Source organism: Bos taurus, chromosome 27 (assembly GCF_002263795.3).
Source record: "Bos taurus isolate L1 Dominette 01449 registration number 42190680 breed Hereford chromosome 27, ARS-UCD2.0, whole genome shotgun sequence".
Taxonomy (NCBI): Eukaryota; Metazoa; Chordata; class Mammalia; order Artiodactyla; family Bovidae; genus Bos; species Bos taurus.
Genome location: NC_037354.1, coordinates 1,330,399 through 1,351,893, shown reverse-complemented (window position 1 = coordinate 1,351,893; position 21,495 = coordinate 1,330,399). Strand labels below are relative to the sequence as shown.

The window sequence follows — 21,495 nt, the reverse complement described above, 5'->3', positions numbered from 1 at the left end:
CAGTATTCTTGCCTGAAGAATCCCATGGACAGAGGAGCCTGGTGGGCTACAGTCCACGGGGTCACAAACAGCTGGACACAACCTTGCAACTGAACAATAACACCCACCAAGGCCTTCCAGGCCTCTGCGGAGACCCTTTCAGCTCAACACTCTCAAGCTCCTTCAAGTCAGTCACCACTCCATCTTCTCTTCAGAGAAAGAACGTGAATAACAGAATAAAACATTGAGTGTGCATGGCTGCTGCTGCTGCTGCTAAGTCGCTTCAGTAGTGTCCGACTCTATTCGACCCCATAGACGACAGCCCACCAGGCTCCTTTGTCCATGGGATTCTCCAGGCAAGAACATTGGAGTGGGTTGCCATTTCCTCCTCCGATGCATGACAGTGAAAAGTCAAAGTGAAGTCCCGGTCGTGTGCGACTCTTAGCGACCCCACGGACTGCAGCCTACCAGGCTCCTCCATCCATGGGATTTTCCAGGCAAGAGTACTGGAGTGGGATGCCACTGCCTTCTCCAAGTGTGCATGGCACACTTCTATTAAAACTCTTCAGCCTATCCTGTATGGTCAGATCCTGTTCTCCACACCGACGAGAAATGACTCAAGTTCAAAGTTCACATCTGTTTGACTTTGAAGGCTGAATGTCCACAGTGCCTTCTTTTAAAAAAAAAAAATGACGTCCACTTGCCAGGCTCTGGTTCCCCGCAAACTGCCAGCTTCCAGGCCAAGAATTAAGAGCAAAGCCTCAGTCCAGGAAGCAAAGCCCCCACCCTCAGGACCCGGACCTCCTCGAGCATGGAGAAGTCCTTGTCTTCGCATAGTTATCATTGTGTGGACTGTTTGGGCACCCTTACCTATTCCTTTCGTTTCTTCATAAAATGCCCAGTTCGGGAACCCAGGCAACTACTGAGTCAGGTCTGGGAGCCTCACTTGGGCCACCAGGCCAGCGGCCCCCTGGGAAAGGCTGGCTCAGCCGTCCTCCTGGGAGCACTGAGGCCTCCCCCCGCCCCCACAGGCCTTGTCCCCACTCCCTTTCACAAGGGCACAGGGAGGCTGCAGCAACCTCTGATGTCACATTTACTTTAAAAAGCAATTTATAGTATCAGAAAGTGGCTCCTGGAAGAGAAACACTTTAAACCTAAAACAAAAAACTCCAAAAAATCTTTTTAAAAATCTTTTGAACATTGCTTAAGGGAACCATAAAACATCAACAACCCACAGAAAGCACTCTGTACTAGCAGGTACCCATTACTTTCCCGACATGAAGAAGAACAGGAAATGAAAGAACAACAGCAGTGCCCGTGACTGGTCATTTTTATAATCAAAGTTTTGAAAAGGCACACACAGAAACAAAGATGTAAAGAAGCAAAAGCCGACCTCAAGGCCTGCTTCTCTGAAGTCTGAGTTCGGAAGGAGTCCCAGTGAGGGGTGTGTGCTGGGTGGAGCTGGTGGTGGGTCAGGGGTCCCGTGCCAGCTCCCCTGGGCCTCACTCCCACAGCCATCATGGTCAGAGAGGGCCCGAGCCCCCACTGCTGGCCCCAGCCCACACCCCCAGACCCGGTGCCCCTCTGTACTGCTAAGCCCCAGAACTTCCCAAACTACACTTCCAGAAGGCTTAACTGGGGAGCAGTAATCCTGCTCCATAAATGTTTAATGCCTGTGATCCGCTTCTGTCTTGTTTCACTCCACTCCCTTTCTACCCGGGCAAACTATGAGTAATGTGTGAAATAAACACCAACATGCTATGAGTATCTCAAGATCTGGATTTTCATTGCAGCCTTTCTATCACGCCTCGTGCAATAAGAATACCGTATTATTCAATGTGGGTCTTTAATTTATAGTGACACAGCCATACTCACGGCATTTTCATTTTGCTCTCATGCAGAACATTCTTGGTTTAAAATGCATTTTCACAACTTGCCTTCCAGCAATTTCCTAAGTCAGTAAACTGAGGTTCTACAGGGGACGTGACTCTTCCAGGGTCGGGTGAGCAGTTCCAGAACTCAGCCCAGGGTCTGAATGCCACCAGAACACCTCAATCTCCAAGAATCTCCAAAGAGAAGTTTCTAACCTTCTAACCACACCAGAAAAACTTCAGAGAACATCAAAATTTCAAGAAAACAAATTAAGCTTGAACGTAACAAATTAAAAAAAACTATTTTTAATAACTCTGGATTTTACCTCATCCCTGTCTATAGCTGCTTTGATAACACCTGGCCTGAGAGAGAGAGAGAGAGACTAATTATTTCAGGAAACCATGGGAGTCTACACCTGACTATGAACAGTCATGCAGCCACCTAACTGCAGATGATGTTGTTGTTGTAACAATAACAACAGTCACTAAGTCATGCCCAACTCTTTGCAACCCCATGGATTGTAGCACGCCAGACTTCCCTGTCCTTCACCATCTCCTGGAGTTGGCTCAAATTCATGTCCATTGAGTTGGTGATGCCATCCAACCATCTCATCCTCTGTCATCCCCTTCTCCTCCTGCCTTCAATCTTTCCCAGCATCAGGGTCTTTTCCAGTGAGTCAGTTCTTCACATCAAGTGGCCAAAGGATTGGACCTTCAGCTTCAGCATCAGCCCTTCCAATGAATATTTAGGACTGATTTCCTTTAGGATTGACTGGTTTGTTCTCCTTGCTGTCCAAGGGACTCTCAAGAGTCTTCTCCAATACCACAGTTCAAAAGCATCAATTCTTCAACGCTCAGCCTTCTTTATGGTCTGACTGTTACATCCATACATAACTGCTGGAAAACTACAGTTTTGACTATACAGAGCTTTGTCGGCAAAGTAATGTCTCTACTTTTTAATATGCTGTCTAGGTTGGTCATAGCTTTTCTACCAAGGAGCAAGTGTCTTAATTTCATGGCTGCAGCTGCCATCTGCAGTGATTTTGGAGCCCCCCAAAAATAAAGTCTGTCACTGTTTCCATTGTTTCCCCATCTATTTGCCATGAAGTGATGGGACCAGATGCCATGATCTTACTTTTCTGATTGTTGAGTTTTAAGTCAGCTTTTTCACTCTCCTCTTTCAACTCTCATCAAGAGGCTCTTTAGTTCCTCTTGCTTTCTGCCATAAGGATGGTGCTATCTGCATATTTGAGATTGATATTTCAATAACTGAAATATTGCCTGCAGATGGAGTCACTTAACCAAACCATACCCCAGGGCCAGTCAAGTAAATACGGTGAGAGCTTATGGGATACATTATAACAATATATTAATATTACACAGAGTATATCTCATCTTTCCTTTATTATAAAAGTTATTTCCTTGAAAACATGTTCAAAATATGTATTTTAAGCGATGAACAGTAAAAATGTTATTCCTTGCAATGTTCTACCTGGAGGGATATTAAGTAACTCTTGCATAAGATCCAGGACATTGGCAGCTACTTTATTTTGACTTTGTGGCTCAACCAAAGAAAAGCTAAAAATCCACTGCACTTTGAGTTCATGAGAATTTTCACCTCCAGTAATTGAAATGTAAATATTACATTGCACCAAGTATGTCTGCTGCTTTCTCAGAATGTTCACATCCTGTTAAGGGCTGAAACATTTACTCAGATTTCTACCTTCAAACTGAGGCTCTTCCAGAGGGGAAGTGTTGCCAGGTAGGGATAAGAAGTCACCTGTCCCGGCTGGCAGCGCACCTGTTTATCTCCCAGCCATGGAAGACGGGAGGGAGGGTTTCTAAAGTAGCAATTACCTTCACCCTAAAGTGGGCCAAGGAGAAGGAAATGGCAACCCACTCCAGTATTCTTGCCTGGAGAATCCCAGGGACAGAGAAGCCTGGTGGGCTGCTGTCCATAGGGTTGCACAGAGTCGGACACAACTGAAGCAACTTAGCATGTATGCATGCATTGGAGAAGGAAATGGCAACCCATTCCAGTATTCTTGCCTGGAGAATCCCAGGGACAGAGGAGCCTGGTGGGCTGCCGTCTATAGGGTCGCACAGAGTCAGACACGACTGAAGCGACTCAGCAGCAGCAGCACCAAAGTGGGCCAAGGGCTTTTGCCTTTATAGGAAAATACAAACGACTATTTCCGACCTAAACACCCCAACTGGCCACTCCTCAGGGTACTTCACTGGGCCCTGGTTCATCCAGACCCCAGGCCGGGCCCGGATGCCTCCTGCACCTCCTGACGGCCGGTGGGTCTCGATCCGTTGCCGTTATCCCAGGACTCGCGATAAGTGGGGCGCTTCCAGGGCCTCAGCTCCGCCACCTGCACTGTCCACGCCCGGGGCTGCGTGTGCCCCGAGCGGCCCTCGCACCGTCCCCCAAAATCTGGGGTGGGCGGGCAGCCCGGACTGCAAGGTGCGGTGGGATCGGCCAGTTCGACGGACCTGGGCAGAAGGGAAGCTTCCCAAGGAAAAAAGGAAACTCCGAAGCTCCGCGATAGGTCGGCTCGCGGGCGGCGCCCTTCAAGGACCCCAACCACACCCCTGCCCGCTCTCATCCTGCAGGACCCCAGCGGCCCCCCGCCCCGCCCGCACTCAAGCCACGGGACCCCGTCCTCCCTGACCCGCACTCACCCTGCAGCCGGGACGGGACCCCCGCCCGCCGTCCCTCCGCCGACCCCTCTCCTAGCCCCGAGTCAGCCACCCCTGGATGCGCCCCGGCCCCGCCCACAGGGAGGTAGGCCCGCCCGCGCGCCGTGATTGGCCTAATTTCGAAGCTCCGGGACTCCATTGGCTGCCGCGCCTGCCCGTTCCTCGGCCGTGCCCCGCCCCCGCGCCCGCGCATTCCTGCGGAGCCACGTGGCCGCGCGCCCCCTCCTTCTGCCCAACGCCCGGCTCGGCTGCGCACGCGTGGGATCGCGGCGCCGGGCGGGCAGGCTTCCCGGACCCCCCGGAACCCCCGGACCCCCGTCTCTCCCCGCAGAGCCCTCGGGCTGGGCACACGTTGGGAGGGTCCCCGGCCTATCTCTCCCCCAGCTCCCCAACCCCCTCCCCGTCCCCAAAGCGTCCACCCCTTCCCTTTGCTGGCTGGCCCTGCCTGCAGGGGCGTTCCTGGCTCCTCTAGAGGTCAGCTGCCTCAGACCCGCCAAGCCTTGGGGGTTTGGAAAAGCAAAGATTTCTCACATTTCCGAGGCAGTTTTTAAAGCTTGCCTTTTACTGAAAAGTTCTCATATTCACCTTCACTTTGCCAGTGAACATGGGTTAGAATTCACTATCCTGTAAGAGCCAAAAAGTAATGACTTAAAAGGCAGAGGTTAACCCTGCGGTGTCACCCTTTGAATGGACAATGCTAACCGGGACTAAGGGAAACTGTTAGCCACTCAGTAGTGTCAAACTCTTTGCGACCCTGTGGGCTGTAGCCCCCCAGGTTCCACTGTCCGTGGGATTTCCCAAGCAACAATACTGGAGTGGATAGCCATTCTCTTCTCCAGGGGGATCTTCCCGACCCATGGACCGAACCCCCGTCTCTTGCTTTGCAGGCAGAATCTTCGGGGTCTGAGCCTAAAAAGCATCCTTCTACTATGATCTCATTTGAGGTGAAAATCCGCATATATGCTTGGTTCCTCACAAAAGCACCTTGAGATGAAGAAGAATTCCCTAATGTGTTGTTGAAATTATTTGCAAGGAGCATTTCTTCGTTTTATAATTTTAAAAAGGAAGCATATTATTATAGCATATGCTGTAATTTCTGCTATAGGACAAAATGCCAGAGAAGAATACAAACCAAAATGACAGCTTTAGAATGTTGCCTGTTACCTGGTCAACACGGTAAATAGTGAGTCACACCCTAGGCTCCTGTCCAAATCTCTCAATCATAGAAGTAATTTAATTCAGAATTTTAGAACTTCCAGGCATCATAAAGATCTAGGGTGCCATCCACTAAGGTTTGTAGAAGGGAGACGATAATATAGTTAAATGTCACAAAGCTAATTTAAACATCAAATGACTCTAAAGCCACCCTGCTCTGTAAAAGTTCTTTCCCTGCAAATTGTAGCTCATGTAACTCACAGCTACCATATAAAGAATACAATGACTGGGGGAAAATAATAGTAGATAAGATATTATTTTGGGGTCTCCCAGGTGGCACTAGTGGTAAAGAATCCACCTGCCAAAGCAGGAGATATAAGAGATGTGGTTTCAATCCCTGGGTCTCAAAGATCCCTAGAGGAAGGCATGGCCACCCACTTCAGTATTCTTGCCTGGAGAATCCTATGGACAGAGGAGCCTGGTGGGGTTCATCCACAGAGTCTCAAAGAGTCGGACATGACTGAAACAACTTAGCACAGACACACACACACACACACACACAAGGTAATATTTTAGCAATCTGTGTTATTAGAGATTGCTAATTTTATGGGAAAAGATTGAGCTGTTTCAGAGAACCCTGGAAAGATACTAGAGCCTGAGTCAATTGAAAAATATACTTCCTCTCAGTGACTTTAATGCTGGAAAAATTATTTTGGGTCTCTTTTCCTAGGACTCTTTGAATAGCTTATTCAAAGATCTCTTACCCAATTTTCATAGTAACCATGGTAGACAGAGATAGAAAGCCCAAGTGAATTAGCTCTAGTTCACCACCGAACAAGAAGATCCTGATACATGTTTTCTGATCTAGTGGAGCAGAAATAAGAAGGAAATCATACTGTGCATGGATGAAACAAGGGATGTGGGATCCTATTTCGGTCTGTAACACTAATAAAATCCTGTATGAATTACACAAGTCTCTGAACTTCCGTCTCATCCTCTAGAAAATGTGATTAATAGTGTCTACATCATAGATAAGAAACTTGGAAGGGAGAAGTACACAGAGAACACTGTGATGTCCGGGAAGAGCAGATGCTCACTAAACCATAATTTTCAGGAACAGGAAAACATATTGAACCAGTGTTTCTAATAGAAGGCTCACAAGTTCATTTTTAAAAACTTAAGTTCAAGAGGCTGCCACTGTCATCATTTTTCACTCAGAAATCGTGTTATTTTGGACCAGTGGGGACAACGCAGTAGCAGCACCGTGACTAGAAGCAGGAATGAAGCGCCCCATTTCCACAACGGCCCTGTTAACCCCTGAGCTCCGAAGAGCATGCTCACTGCGAAGAGCATGCTCACTGCAAAGAGCATGCTCACTGCAAAGAGCATGCCGAAGCGGGTGGGGTGGGGTGCTGGGGCAGAAAGAACACCGACTGAGGCCTCCAGTCCTGTCTAGTGTATACTGGTGTTCTTCAGATACATCACCATTTTCTGTAAGCCCTTTTGTGGAAGAGGATGAAAGATGAGAGTTTCCACTGCAATTCTGCCTTTGACCAGTGGGCTACCATATGCATATTTGGAGAGAGAAGCCGCGAGAGACTGATTATGAGGAACTGGCTCACACAGGTATGAAGGCTGAGAAGCACCATGATGCACCATCTGACTCTGGAGAGCCAAGGAATTGCGGGAGTCGATGATGTGAATCCCAGTCTGAGGACAGGAGCAGATGACGTGAGATGACCCAGCTCACCATCTTGTTACAGTCAAGCCCTCAATTGATTGGGCCATGAGTGGGGGCGGTTTATTAAGTCCACCGACTCAAAGGACAATCTCCTCTGGAGGCACCTGGAAGTAATGTTCAATCTGGGTAACCCATGGCCGACAGTTGCCCCATAGAATGAACCGTCACAAATGCACATTGCTGATGTGAGTGTAGAATGGTTCAGCCACTCAGAACATTTGTTCTGCAGTTTCTTGTAGGACAGGCTCAGCAACCCTACTCTTAGATCTGTCCTCAAGGTATGGGAAAAGAGAAGTCCATAAAAAGACCATTACAAGTTTTTGATTTATAACATTTCAAACTGTTCAAAACAGTGCATAGTTCAAAACTGGGAACAATTCAAATTTCATCAAGGGGTGAGTGTATCGACCGAGTGTGGTACAGTCACACAGTAGAAGAAGGTGTGTAACAAAAAATAACAGTCGCAGGGAATCAACTGCACCCAGTAGCTGAGATGAGCCTCAGAGCCCTCGCACTGCAGGAAAAAACAGACCTGACGCAAACCCTCTGCCCCAGACTGCGTGTCCCTTTCTGCATAAATGAAAGAAAGTCTGGGGGTGCACTCCCTCAGCCCAAGCCCCAGGGCCTGGACCAGAGAGGCATGGTGCCCAGAGCCTCCTCCCTGGCTGAGCCACACTCCCCTCCTGGGCTTGCCTGAAGCATCTCTGCTTCCCACCCTGCCCCCACCCATATCCCCTGCGATAGCTGGCAGGCCAAGGGGACACGGGGTGGCGGGAAGCAAAGCGCAGGAAGCAGAGAAGAGGCAGAGGCACCCAGGGAGATAAGTGAGGCGGGGTCACGCGGCTGCTGTTTCTAGCGGTCACTGGAATCTGGAGGGGGAGAAGGAAGCATTGTTCCAGGCAGGAGACAGGACTCTTTTGTTCCCAGAGCACTTGTAACAAGGACTAAGCTGTTTTCTGGCTTTGCTGTGTCTCCAGCGGGGGAGGTGAAGGGCAGGCTCGGAGCAGGGAAGGCCGTCCCTCTGCGTCCCCCCTCAGAGTTGGGGGTTGGTGGACAGGGGCCTCCATCTCAGTGCTTCAGGCTCACACGCAGGCTCCTGGGGGCCAGCAGGTGACACCCGAGATGTGAGGGCCCCCAGGGGGCTGTGCTCTTCCCTCCCTCCCCCCTTCCCCACCTCTCCTCTGGCAGAACAGTTCAAAATTCAGGGATCTGGAACTGGGAAGGAATGTCAAAGAAGGACAGAGAAAGAGGATGGGTGTTCTAGAACGTTTTTTCTTGCTCTCAGAGCCCTGGTCCTCCCCAGAGCAAGCTCTGATTCTCAGCAGGGTGGGCGCAGGGGTCACAGGTCCAAGAAGGTACACACTCAGGAAGGTGCCATGGCTCGGGGAGCCCCAAGACATGGCCGGCACCCCACTCCTTTTTCTGTCCCCACGGCCTGAGGGCCTCTGTGGGTGAGAAGCAGGGCATTGCAGCCCCCATCCCACCCTGAGAGGCCAGTGCCCCTCAGAACTGGGCAGCACCTGCACCTAGTTATCCAGGACCTGCCAGATGGTGGAGGGGACTGGGTCTGGGCCCTGGGAATTCCGAGCCACTTGGTCTGACAGTGCAGGAGAGAGGAGCCTGCAGGGGACAGAGGGGTGCAGACCCCCGCCCGCGCGCCCACCTGCAGCTCCCCGCCTGGTCCTGGAGCCTGCCCCCACGCCCACCCTCCCCCCAGGATGTTTCCTTTGCTCAAGGGTATCCCCACCCCCTAGAGGAGGTCCCAGCCCTGAAGGATTCCCTGGGTTGCCCCCGCTACTGCCTCCCCCTCTCAGCAGGATGCTGACTCCCTCCGCACCGACAGCCTGGAGGCGGGTGACTTGCGGGGTCCACTCCCACCCACGCCAGAAGGACATGAGTGCCTCTCTGGGGACCAGGAGTCCCTGCTCCTGCCTGAGGCCACCTCGGCTGCTTTGCAGGCTCTGCTGCCACAGCCTGCCAGTCCCCCTCCCCAACTTCCAGACCCTCTCATGGCGCGTGCAGGCCGGCCCCTCTCTGCGCCTGGGACCCTTTCTGCGAATTCTGCCAGGGGTCTGTTTCTGTGGAACGCCACTGAAATTGCTCACGCTTCCACTTCCCAGCCCCTTGCCCGCCGCCCCCTCCTACGTGGCTGTGGTCACGGAGCTGTGACCCAGGGGACAGAAGTGTGTCTGCTCCGGGGCCAGCCCAGAACCCCTCAATCCCATGGGGTTCCTGGGTGGGTGCTGGGAGTGCATTTGTTCTAATGTGGTGGCTTCAGGATGGGGGCTCCAAAGTCACGGAGCCAAGATTAGAAGCTTGGAACTTCCAGCCCCACCCAGCTCTCCTGGGAGGAGAGAGGCTGGAGACCGAATTCATGATGCATCGTGACTGTGCCTACATGATGAAGCCTCCATCAAAACCCACAAACTACAGGGTTCAGAGAACTTCCAGGAGTGTGGGCACAGCCCCAGCTCTAGGGGCGGAAGCTCCTGTCCCCCAGACACTCCCAGACCTTGCCCTCTGTGCCTCATCATCTGACTGTCTGTCTGTATCTTTCAACCTCATCCTTTCCTGTATTAGGTAACACACCAGTAAACGTAAGTAGTGTTCCCTGAGTTCCGTGAGCAAATTACTTAACCCAGGGAAGGGAGCCCAGGTGAGTCAGAAGTGGGAGAGGCCTGGGCTGGTGTGTAAGCTGGACATCTGTGGGACCCAGCCCTTAACTGCAGTGTCCCTCTCTTCATCCTCCTTGTAATCTTCCAAAAATGACCCTGGTCTTTATGTAAAAGGAGATGTTTGCTCATGAGAATGATACAGTGGAGAATTCTGACAACACCAAGTGCTGACAAGGCTGGGAGCAGGGGGTGACTGGAATTCTCGTGTTGATTATGGGGATGTAGATAGAACATTTTATCAGGAAGACCATCTGCAGTCTCATAAAGTAAGCGTGTAAGTACCATCCAACCCAGCAATTCCACCAGGTATTTATCCCAACTACAGAAACCTGCATTGCAAGACTTGTACAAGAAGTGTTCTTGGCAGCTTTATTCAAAACACTGCCTTTGCAGAGACAACCCATCAGTAGGTGACCAGATAAACAAATACTGTTACATCTATGCAATGGAATGCTGAAAGTGAAAGTGAAAGTCGCTCAGTCATCTCTGACTCTTTGAGACCCCATAGACTATACAGTCCATGGAATTCTCTAGGCCAGAATACTGGAGTGGGTAGCCTTTCCCTTCTCCACGGGAATCTTCCCAACCCAGGGACCGAACCCAGGTCTCCTGCATTGCAGGTGGATTCTTTACCAGTTGAGCCACAAGGGAAGCCCAAGAATACTGGAGTGGGTAGCCTATCCCTTCTCCAGTGGATTGTCCCAACCCAGGAATGAAACTGGGGTCTCCTGCATTGCAGGCGGATTCTTTACCAACTGAGCTATCAGGGAAGCCCTCAGTGGAATGCTACTCGGTATTAAAAAAAAGAACAATGTTGAAAAATCTGAAAGAAATGAGATACCTAGGCTGTATTCCCAAGTACGTGAAGTTCTTCAGTAGGCAAAAATAATCTTCAGTGAAGCCTCAGTTAAGACCCAGGGCCTGGAAGGAGCCCTGGGGTCATCCAGCTGATGGAGGTGCCGGCTGGGCTGCCGGTATCACAAGCGTATGTGTTTTTCTAAACTCATCTCACTGTACTTTTTAAATGGGCCCGTTCGTTTGATAGTATGTAAATTGTCCCTCAAGGGAGTTCTTTTTTTTTTTTTTTTTTTTAAGTAAGTAGGATATCAAGGTCAGGAAGAGGCAGAATTTGAAGTAAGTTTTAATGTGATCAAGAAACACTGTGAGTGTTCAAGTCCATCAAACCTGCAGGTTCTTTCAGAGTCCCAAGGCTCTCCTTCCATCCTCTATAATTAAACTTACTTTAGGGTGGCAGCAATGTTTAATATAAAATTTAAGTAATTTATGTTCAGTTCTAGTATCTTCAATTATTTTCACTTTGGCTTACTTGTGGGTGTAGAAACAGCATATTTCATATTATAGTTCCAAATGCATGGGATGGTAGCTTTGTTAGGTTTTGTGAACTTGCCTGGGTATAAAGCAACAATCAGAGCAATACTGTCACAGGTATTTACTTCAACTAAGGCTCAGGATGTAAAGTTCTGTGTCACAAGGTACCTTCAGGTTAGAGACAGTCCATCAGATCCTCCCGCAGAAGGTGCCATTCCTACTGGTGAGCCCTCATTACCAACAATTCAGTTTTTCTTGTACATCCAAAATCACATCTTTTAGTTAGCTTTTATCACTTTTTACTTTTTTCACTTAATTGTTCCCAAATTTAATATGACTGAATTATTCAACAAACGGACAACAAAGAAGCTGTTCTCAAAAATAAAAAGTCCTGTCCTTTCTAGCTCCTGGCCTCTAATGGGTCAGATCCGGCCAAGATTTGAAAGCATTTGTGGAAAAGCTATGACTCAGTGTGTGCTCACTCTATTTCCTTCCCACATGAAACTTAGACAAGACCACTGTGTTGCAGATGAATAAAGGGAACACACTAATTTGAAGGGAGAAATGTTACCATTTCTAAAGTCTCTGAAGCATTTCTTTCCTTTACTTGTACTACTACTTATTACTTGTATCACTATTTATTGCTTGCAGCACTGTTACCTGCACCCAGGGGTGCTAAGGGATTCTGTTTTGCCAGGCACTGCTGCCAAGCAGGGTAGAGTCCTATTTCATCTCCACTGACTTTGGGCCGCAGTCCACTTCCCCCATTAGCTGCCTTCTCCCTCCATGAAACCTCAGTTTCTAGAACACGGATTCAACCCTTCCCCCTAACCCCACACTAATGGAGTCTCTCCTCTATACAAGGTTCATTACTGTCCTTCTTGCAGTCCACAAAGTGGAAGCACAGGGCTTGGTGAGTGGAGCTCTTGGATGTTAGCTGCCACAAGTCCCACGTGCAGTCAGCAACCTGCACATCCATACAGGCCAGACCTGTGCCCTCGGTGCTCCCATCTGGTGGTTTCTTCTTCCTCTGAACTCCTACGAGTCAGGTTGTTTACTTATGTGATACTGTAAAAAAACGTTTTAAACTTTGCTTGTATGATTTTTAAGGCCACTTTCATTCCTGAGATTCTAATCCTTGAAAGTGCTGGCTGTTATTTTAAGATAAGAGATTAAGTCGAGGTACTTGCTTTCTTATATTAAGTTATTCAGTACCCCCTCGGAGGCATTGCTCCGGGTTGCCAGAAAAGAAGGCGGGCAGGAGACACAGTCTGTTCCCACGCAGGGCCTGTTAGTAGTAAGGCCAGGTCTCAACCTCACAATCCAAAGTCCCCTGGTGGCTCTAGTCCCTTGAGCCATTTCTAACACCTCCTTGTAAGTTAAGGATCACAGCCCCATCACTCATTGGATGCTCAAGCTGAAACCCACTGCACCTGCCCCTACCAATCAAAGCTGTTATAAGACTTCATGTCCTCCATGCGGCCTGGAGTCTCAACAACAAGCTGTTTGCCCCAGGTTTTCCAGGCCCTTGGGGTCTCAGCTGCCTAGCTTGGACGTTGAACCTGGATAGGACCACCGACCCCTCAGCTGAGTCTGCACAAGACTGGAGACCCTGTGATGTTCGGAGGCCTGGAGCCTAGTTGCGCTTGCGCACAAGGTCCACCAGGCACATTTTTACAGTCAGGATTCCAGCCCTTCCCTGCTCTGCATACGACCCCAGGTTCCCTACATCCACGTCCCCCACGCCCTGTGTCCCCACGTCCACACCTCCCACCCCCTGCGCCCCACGTCCACGCCCGCCACCCTGTGTCCCCACGTCCACACCCCCACGCCCTGCGTCCTCACGTCCACGCCCCCCACGCCCTGCGTCCCCAGGTCAGCCGTCCGCCACCTCTCTCTCTGGGCTCTTGGGCTTCGCTCAGGCATTTTGAAACTTTGGTGTTCCCTCTCATCGTCTCGCTATGAGTAACCACTCTCCGTGCTTCACCTCAGTTTGTATTGTGTCGAACAAAAACAGTATCACATAAGTAAACAACCTGACTCGTAGGAGTTCAGAGGAAGAAGAAACCACCACATGGGATCACCGAGGGCACAGGTCTGGCCTGTATGGATGTGCAGGTTGCTGACTGCACGTGGGACTTGTGGCAGCTAACATCCAAGAGCTCCACTCACCAAGCCCTGATGAATTTGGTGATGAATTTGGAAGCGGGCCAGGAAGGAGGGGGTACCAGGGACCTCAGCCCATCGACTTGGAGCCTCACAGGGACCGAGAGGCCCAGCGTGAGCCTCGGACCCCTCTGCTCCAGGGCTGCCCCTCGGGTCCCCACCAGGCACCCTGACCCCCGGTGCTCGGTTTCGTTTTGTGGCAGAAAAGTGGTTTGGGGGCTCGGGAAGGAAGACATCTTCTGGTGTGTAGTCTAGTTAAAGAGACACGCCTGTGCCAGGTCGGCTGCAGGTCCTGACTGGGGCGAGGCTGGAGGGTTTGGAGACAATTAGGGAGAGTCCGGCAGTTGAGGGGCTTCCCACGTGGCTCAGTGGTAAAGAACCCGTCTGCCAGTGCAGGAGAGACAAGAGACGCAGGTTCCATCCCTGGGTCGGGAAAGTCCCTTGGAGGAGTAAATGGAACCCTCTCCAGTATTCTTGCCTGAGAAATACCATGGACAGAGGAGCTGGGCGGGTACCATCCATGGGGCCGTAAATAGCCGGCCACAACTGAGTGCGCACAGGGCGGCAGAGGCGCCGGTGCCCTAGGCCCGGGCGCTGGTGTTCGGTCTGTGTTCACATCTGTCTGTGTCTTAACTGTTGAGAATTGGCTGTTCTGTGCAAGAAGCAGTTATCCAAAATGGTAATAAACTGAATATACCACTCAACTGTAATTATACAAACTAAGGAAATACACTTTAATCTGCATGAGGTTGTCTAGAGTACAGAAGTGTGTGGATGAAAGGGCTGATGTGGAGAGCTTCTTTTATGAATCTTTGTGGATAATTGTTAAAATTGGACAGTTGAAATAATAGAGAGATCCTGTGTGCTCTTTACCCAATTTCCCTCATAATAACACCCAGAAAAACTGTAGTTAAACATAGCAACTAGAATGCTGACCCTGATATAGTCACATGCTAAGTCGCTTCAGTCATGTTTGACTCTTTGAGAGCCCATGGATCGCAGCCCGCCAGGCTCTTCTGTCCATGGGATTCTCCAGGCAAGAATATTGGAGTAGTTGCTGTGCCTTCCTCCAGGGGATCTTCTTGACACAGGGATCAAACCTGTGTTTCTTATGTCTCCTGTGTTGGCAGCAGGTTCTTTACCACAAGCGCCACTATCCAGTCACATACAGAACGTTTAAGTGCCCACAGAGACCTTTTTCTTGCCTGCCTTTTATCAGATACACCTGCTTTCCTCCTGTCTTTGCTACCTTATTCATCTTTATTTCCATTTCTGTAATTTCCCCTTTTCACAGATGTTGTTTAAATGCGGTCATACAGTATGTAACCTTGGGCTTTTTTCACTCAGAGTAATTCTTTGGATATTCACACAGATTAAGTGCTTCAGTGGTCTTTTCTTTTTCATTGCCAAGTACTGTATCACTGTATGGCTGTATACAGTTTATTTACCTAATGAATGACATCTGGGTCGTTTCCTGTTTTGTGTTATAATAAGTAAAGCTTCTGTAAGAAAAACAAGAATTGGCTATTGAGAACTAAGCTTCTTGATGACCACAGCGAGGACCTTACATTTCGTTGCTGTGACCCCTAGAAGCAAAGCCGCTTCAGAATGGGAGGTGCTTTTCCCAAGGTTCCCTCTTGTGATTCCCTTTAGACTGTATTCACCAAAGTTGGGTGACCTTGACTTATGAATCCATGCACAAGGAAGAAATAGTTTTCTTCCTACCTCTTCTCCTCTATCTCCCCGTGCCCAGCCCCCTCTGCCCTCCAGCCATACACACACACTCACACTCATTCTCTCTGTCTGTATGGCCACAACATCCTTTAGACTCTACAGGAAAACAGCCTGGAAATGGATTCTTAAGTTACAGTATAACTTTTCAACCAGATTTGTTTTGTAAATGAGAAGGTGAAATGCTTTTTTATAGTCTCTTACGTTATATCAGAATAAACCTGTGCCAAGAAGATGTGAAGTCCTGCAAGGATGGAAGGAAACCTGTTTTGCTTGGTCCTAATGAAAAGGTGGACAACTTGCTGTCAATCAAACCCACTTGGGTACCCGACTGGGCCAGAAAGCTACCCAAACTCAGGTGGGGCAACATCTGTTAAAGCAGGTTTCCCTTGGGAGTGTGAATGCGAGGTGGGTGGGATGGATCTGGGTCCACTCTTCTACAACTTTGAACTTAGTTGGAAGAGCAGTATGCCAACTTACAGAGATGACCCCAAGGGGGGTCCAACCTGATTTGGACAAGTGTTCAAAAGTGTATTAAACACCCTTCTCACTTCAGAAGAACATAGAATAGTGCAGGGTAAAGCTCAGAAGGAGGCATTTGGGCTTCATACAGAAACCCTTGGTGACCCAGCTCGGGCTGCAGAAAGCATAATTGTGTGAAAAGCAGATCCCAGTTGGGTTGTGAATGCTGGGGAAAGTCTGAAACGTGAACACTATAGAGATTGCATTCTTGCAGGTGTGAAGAGGGGGGCAAAACAAAGAAGCCTTGATGAAGTACAGAAGATAAAACAGAAACTGAATGAGAAGTCTTCAGAATTTCTAGACAGGGTCTGTAAAGCCTACTGGCAGTACAGATACAGATCATAAGGACCTAGAGAATTTAAAATGGGCCTTATGTTTCTCATTCGTCAGAGCAACTGGCACACAGAAGCTACAAGAGATGGGAGGGGCTTTAGAGATGCTGACATCTCAACTTGTTGAAATGGCCTTAAGTTTGTAATTGCAGGGACCAGTTTCAAGAGAAAAGGAAACAATGGAAAACGAAATGGGCCATTGTGCTGGCGGCTGCCTGAACTCAGGGAAGAGTGGACCAAATTGAGGCCCCAATGAGGGACTCGGCAAAAGGTAGGAGGCCTCAAACTGTCACTCGAATGGGGCACCCGATAGTGGGACCACAGTAACGTGCCTTCTGCAGGCAGAGGGGACCCTGGGGTAGTGTCCATGCTTAGACTCTTAAAGAAGGTAAGTGAAAGTGGCTCAGTCGTGTCTGACTCTTTGCAACCCCATGGACTGTACAGTCCCTGGAATTCTCCAGGCCAGGGTATTGAAGGGTAGCCTTTCCCTTCTCCAGGGGATCTTCCCAACCCAGGGATCAAACCCAGGTCTCCCACATTGCAGGTAGATTCTTAACCAGCTGAACCACAAGGGAAGCCCTGAAGAAGGTAAGCAGGTGGCATACCCAGTGCCAGGTAACTGGCATGACCATGACAGTGACCAAGGGTGATGCTGCTGAGTCACCACTGCCTCCCACATGCAGCCCTGGGTGACTTGACAGAGGGAAACCGCTATGTGGGAGTCTGGGAACTTGGTTCTAACTACCCAGCTTTCTAAACTTTCTTTTGAGACTGCTAGTAGCAAGGGGTGTCAGAGGACCCTAGAGAAAAGCTCTTCTCCAGCAGGGGAAGAGCTCCTATTGGCTTTCTGCCCCTGCCTGATGGCCTTGCGTCCCCTCTGGGATGAGATTGACTGAACTAAGTGCCAGGGTAGCCTCCGCACCTGGACACCAGGTGGACGTTAAACCACCACTAGAGCAGGTCTGTGAGTTGCAGGCTCTACCGCGGCAGTTCTGGGAGAGAAACCCCAGAGGGCGAGTCTGGGGGATAGGCAAATGGGGTGCTGGGAAGAGGGCAGATGGCCACAGCTGCACAGATCAGGCTCTGTAGGGGGCAGGCATCCCAGACGTCATGCAATATCCATGAAGAGGAGGAAGCAAAGCCTGGGATGGATTCCTAACGACCTTCCTCCAGTATGACCCAGCATGGTCCTGCTGGTCACTTTGTGATTGGCTGGTCCCCATTTGAGTGTTTGTACTGGATTGAAGAGCACTTAATAGGTTATAGGAATGCATTGCTCTCCCTAACCCATACTCTGCTCGTGACTTTGTCCTGGGTCTCTTGTTGAGTGACCATTTTTGGACTTGAAGGAGGCTTTTCCTGCACTCTTTTGAGTTTTGAATCCCAAGTCTGCTTTTGAGTGGAAATATGGAGGTAAAGGAGTTAGATCACAGTACTGCTAGACAGCACTTCCTCAGGTCCTTATGAGTTCTTCACTGGAGGAGTCCTGGCCAGATTCCGGGGACCTTGAACCCTTAAACCCTGCTCCAGGATGCAGATGATGCCTGGGCACTAGTGAGACAGAGGACATCTGAGGGCCTTATGAGTTCTTCACTGGAGTAGTCCTGGCCAGACTCCGGGGACCTTGAACCCTTAAACCCTGCTCCAGGATGCAGATGATGCCTGGGCACTAGTGAGACAGAGGACATCTGAGGGCCTTATGAGTTCTTCACTGGAGTAGTCCTGGCCAGACTCCGGGGACCTTGAACCCTTAAACCCTGCTCCAGGATGCAGATGATGCTTGGGCACCAGTGAGGCAGAGGACATCTGAGACCAGGTTCGGGTTTGACTTCAGACTTCTTGGCTGAATGAGGCTGTAAAGAGTCCAGGAAGAAGGCAGATTCTCAGCACTCTTAAATATTTGAGGTTTTGAACTCAAAAACAGAGAGCTGGCTGCTGATGGGGGCAGGGAAGCTCTAACCAGGATCGCAGTTGCCACCAGAAGACACTGTGGGGATCCTGGGAGTGACTGGGCTCTGCCACACCTGTCCCCCCAACTCTGGACTCACAGCAAAACCCTTCTGGAGATGCTTTTAAAGGAGGAGACAGGAGACCTCTAGGCTAGAATCTTGAAAGATGAAAATCCGGAAGGCTGGCTCCATCTCTGCAGGATGGGCCCTCAGGAGAACTGTGATGGGAAATGGAAAGCATGCAGCAGAAGGAAAACTTTGACCAGGGTCATCCAAACCTCGCTGGTTCCAGCCCCAGCCCTGACACTGGCTTCTCCCAGAGGCAGGGCAGCCCCTTCAGATTTCAAGTTGCTTTTCAGAAGCTGCAAGAAAAAAAAAAAAGCTACAAGAAAGAAACCAAGGTGAATGGGTTTGCTGCAGTGGTGGCTTTGTTCAAGTCGCACCCTTTGGACGGCAACTTCTCCGTTACGAGCAGGATGTGTTCTTTTGTGAGTCCTTTGTCTCTAACTCCCAGGCTTGGAAGCACTTCTGCTTTGATAGAAATAGGTTATGATGAGGATTTCTCCTACTTTGGTAGAAGAGGGTAATCTCTCTGGTGATGGCTCTGTCTTCCAGAACCTGGTTTTATCCAAAACCAGATTGTGCTGACCCCTTGGTTGTGCTGGTCAACTTTCTGACCACAGCTAACTTCACTGATTTCAGATGTAACCTATCAATTGGGCTGATCACCGGTCCCCTCCTTTCCCTGGATAAAACCCCTAAACACCCTGAACGTTACCTGTGGCTTGCTTTCTGTGTGCCCCTTGAGGTACGTCTTTGCAGTTTCAGTTACCAGCCTTGGGCCTGTGGCTGCCTTGACCGCTGGTGCACAGGAGGTATTTGTTTGTTGGGGTCAGTGTTACAGTGAAACTGGGGATAAGAAAATACACTCAGACAAGTGCTGAGCAGTTTGACTCTTCAAGCCCTTGTTGAGTCTGTGCCCCTTATGAGCAGAAAGTAACTAAACCATCCTCTTCCCCTCTTTCCCAGATTGAGGCACGATCACAAGATGGGGGAGGCACTGAACCCAGAACCTGTGGGCTAAACCTGTTCTCCCCGCTGTCCCCTAGTCAAGGTTGTGAAGGCTTACATGTCCTCCCAGCAGTGCAGGGCCTTATTGATAAGCATTTATCTGAGGTGTCTTCTAGGAGCTTGGAGGCAGCTCTGTTGAGTTTGGACTGAGCTGGTTGAGATGGGATAGGACCACCACCCCCACCCCTGGATCTGCATGTGTACTGGTGACCTTGTGAATGTGCGGAGGCCTGGAGCCTAGTCACACCTGTGCTCAAGGACAGTTAGGCACCCCTTTTATCACGGTGCCCACGCGGCCCTGTTTACTCTCCTATCAGTGCCCCAGTCCGGCACCTTCTGGGAGGCAGACCTGAGATTTGTTCTCCAGTCTCCACACTTGGCTGCCTCACAAAAAAAGCCCTCTTTGCTGGCGACCTTGGCATCTCAACGTCTTGGCTGGCTGTGCACCCGGCGGAATGAACCTGGCCACTAACAGAGACAGCACTGGTGACATTTTGTCTAGGAGGGCTCCTGCATGCTCCATCCCTGGAAAGCCCCTGACGGGCAACCCAGTGCCGCTGGGTCAGCATCCTCGGATGCCGGGCCTTCCCACTCGGTCCTGAAGACCATGTAACTCGTCATCAGAAGTGGTTAGTCTTCCAGTTTCAGAACTCGGAGGCAGGGCCATCTTACCTCCTGGCTGGAGTGCTTTCTGAGTTGGGGCAGAAGGTCAGCTAGTTCCAGGGCAACAGGACTTCTGTGTGACCAGGATCCAGGGGGTGCGGACAGGCATCAGTAGTGCTTTTCCAGACCCAGCTCTCTAGAGACGGGTCTCTAGAGACCGTCCCTCTAGAGACGGTGGACTCTGAACTTGAAGGACAAGGGCCGAGTCCCCTGACCACTGTGGGAAATGCCATCATTTGAGGGGACAGGGGGTCAAGGGTGGTCCTGCACTGAGGGTGGATGCTCCCCAGGGGACCCTGGATCAGTGAGCAAACGTCTCTCCCTGGCAGCTGCTGCCCATGCAGGGGGTTTCCCGTGGACGCAGGCGCCCTCTGCTCTTTGTGATCAGTGATCTTACTGGAACGACTTGGAAAGCTCAGGTGCTGGTTAGCATTTTTTAGCAGTGAAGTATTAACAGTGTGTGCACCGTTCAGACATAAGTCTGTACACATAACAGGCTGAAGCGTGGTGTTAGCAAGCTTTATATGCACGGGACACCTACCAGTTCACATGACTCACATTGTGTGATCGAGTCCTGGAGATAGATGTAAACCCGGGTTCTCTCCCAGGTCTGCCTGTGACTTGCCTCAGGAGGAGCCTGTGGAGTTCTGGGAGCAGGACTGGGGGTACGGGAATGCTGTGGGCCCCTCTGCACTGTGGAGAAGGGACAGTCTGACCAGTGTGTCATTGACAGGTGTCCTGGAGCAGAGGAGGGCCACAGTCTCTTCTGGACCAGACTCTAGTCGGGCTCCTCTGAGTGGTTCCCATCGAGGTCCTGACTCCTCAGGCTTCGAGGTCTGTCTCTTCTTTGTCCCATTTTAGCAAGATTCCTGTTGAGTCAGATTAGCCGGAGCTCCCCAGGCTCAGCGTATGACCGGACTGCTCATCCCCTTTCCCCAGATAATGAGGTCTGAGCCCCTGCCTGCCCTCAGCACAAATCCTGTATGTCGTTCAGTGGGGTCATTCTGCCATGGTCTGAGTGTGTATCCCCCCAAAACTCAGGCTGAATCCAAGTGCCCGGGGTGGTGGTGTGGCCTTTGGGGGGTGATGAGGTCATGAGGGTGGAGCCCCCATGAATGGGGTCAGAGTGCCCCCAGCCCTTCTGCCACTTGAGGATACGGGGAGAAGGCACCATGTATGAACTGTGGAGGGGCCTCACCAGACATGTCATCTGCTGCGTGTTGATCCTGGACGTCCGTCCTGCAGGCTCTGAGGACTCAGCTCGTTGGTCCTGCTCTGACAGGAGCTCAGCAGATGGCCCCACCCCTGCTATTCCCTCTCACCAGCTTCCTGAGGGTCGCCTCCAGAGGGGGAGGTGAGCCTGACCTTGCCCCCATGGGAAAGTCCACAGCAGGAATGAATCCCTCTTGCCTGGCTCTCCTCCTGTCCTGTCAAGCGTTGGGGGTAGACAGGGTCCGAGGATGGGGGGCTGCTGCGTGCGTCCTGGCGGGCGGCTTCTCACATGTTTGTGAAGTCACTTCACAGAGGAGAGTGTGGGGCCACGATTTGCTGGACTGGAGCCATGCTTGTCTCAGTTTTCACTTGTAACCATTAAAATATAGTAAACCC

At 50.5% G+C, this 21,495-nt stretch overlaps 1 protein-coding gene across 4 annotated transcripts in view; it reads right to left on the bottom strand.

The window, feature by feature from the left end:
* ARHGEF10 (Rho guanine nucleotide exchange factor 10) overlaps positions 1-4,609 on the bottom strand; it is a 61,637-nt gene extending 57,028 nt beyond the window's left edge. For all 4 annotated transcript variants that reach the window (XM_010820190.4, XM_010820191.4, XM_010820192.4 and 1 more), the window contains exon 1: positions 4,536-4,609. The gene's annotated coding sequence lies outside the window, so the exon portion shown is untranslated. The remainder of the gene's footprint in view (positions 1-4,535) is intronic.
* Positions 4,610-21,495: the final 16,886 nt, after the last annotated feature.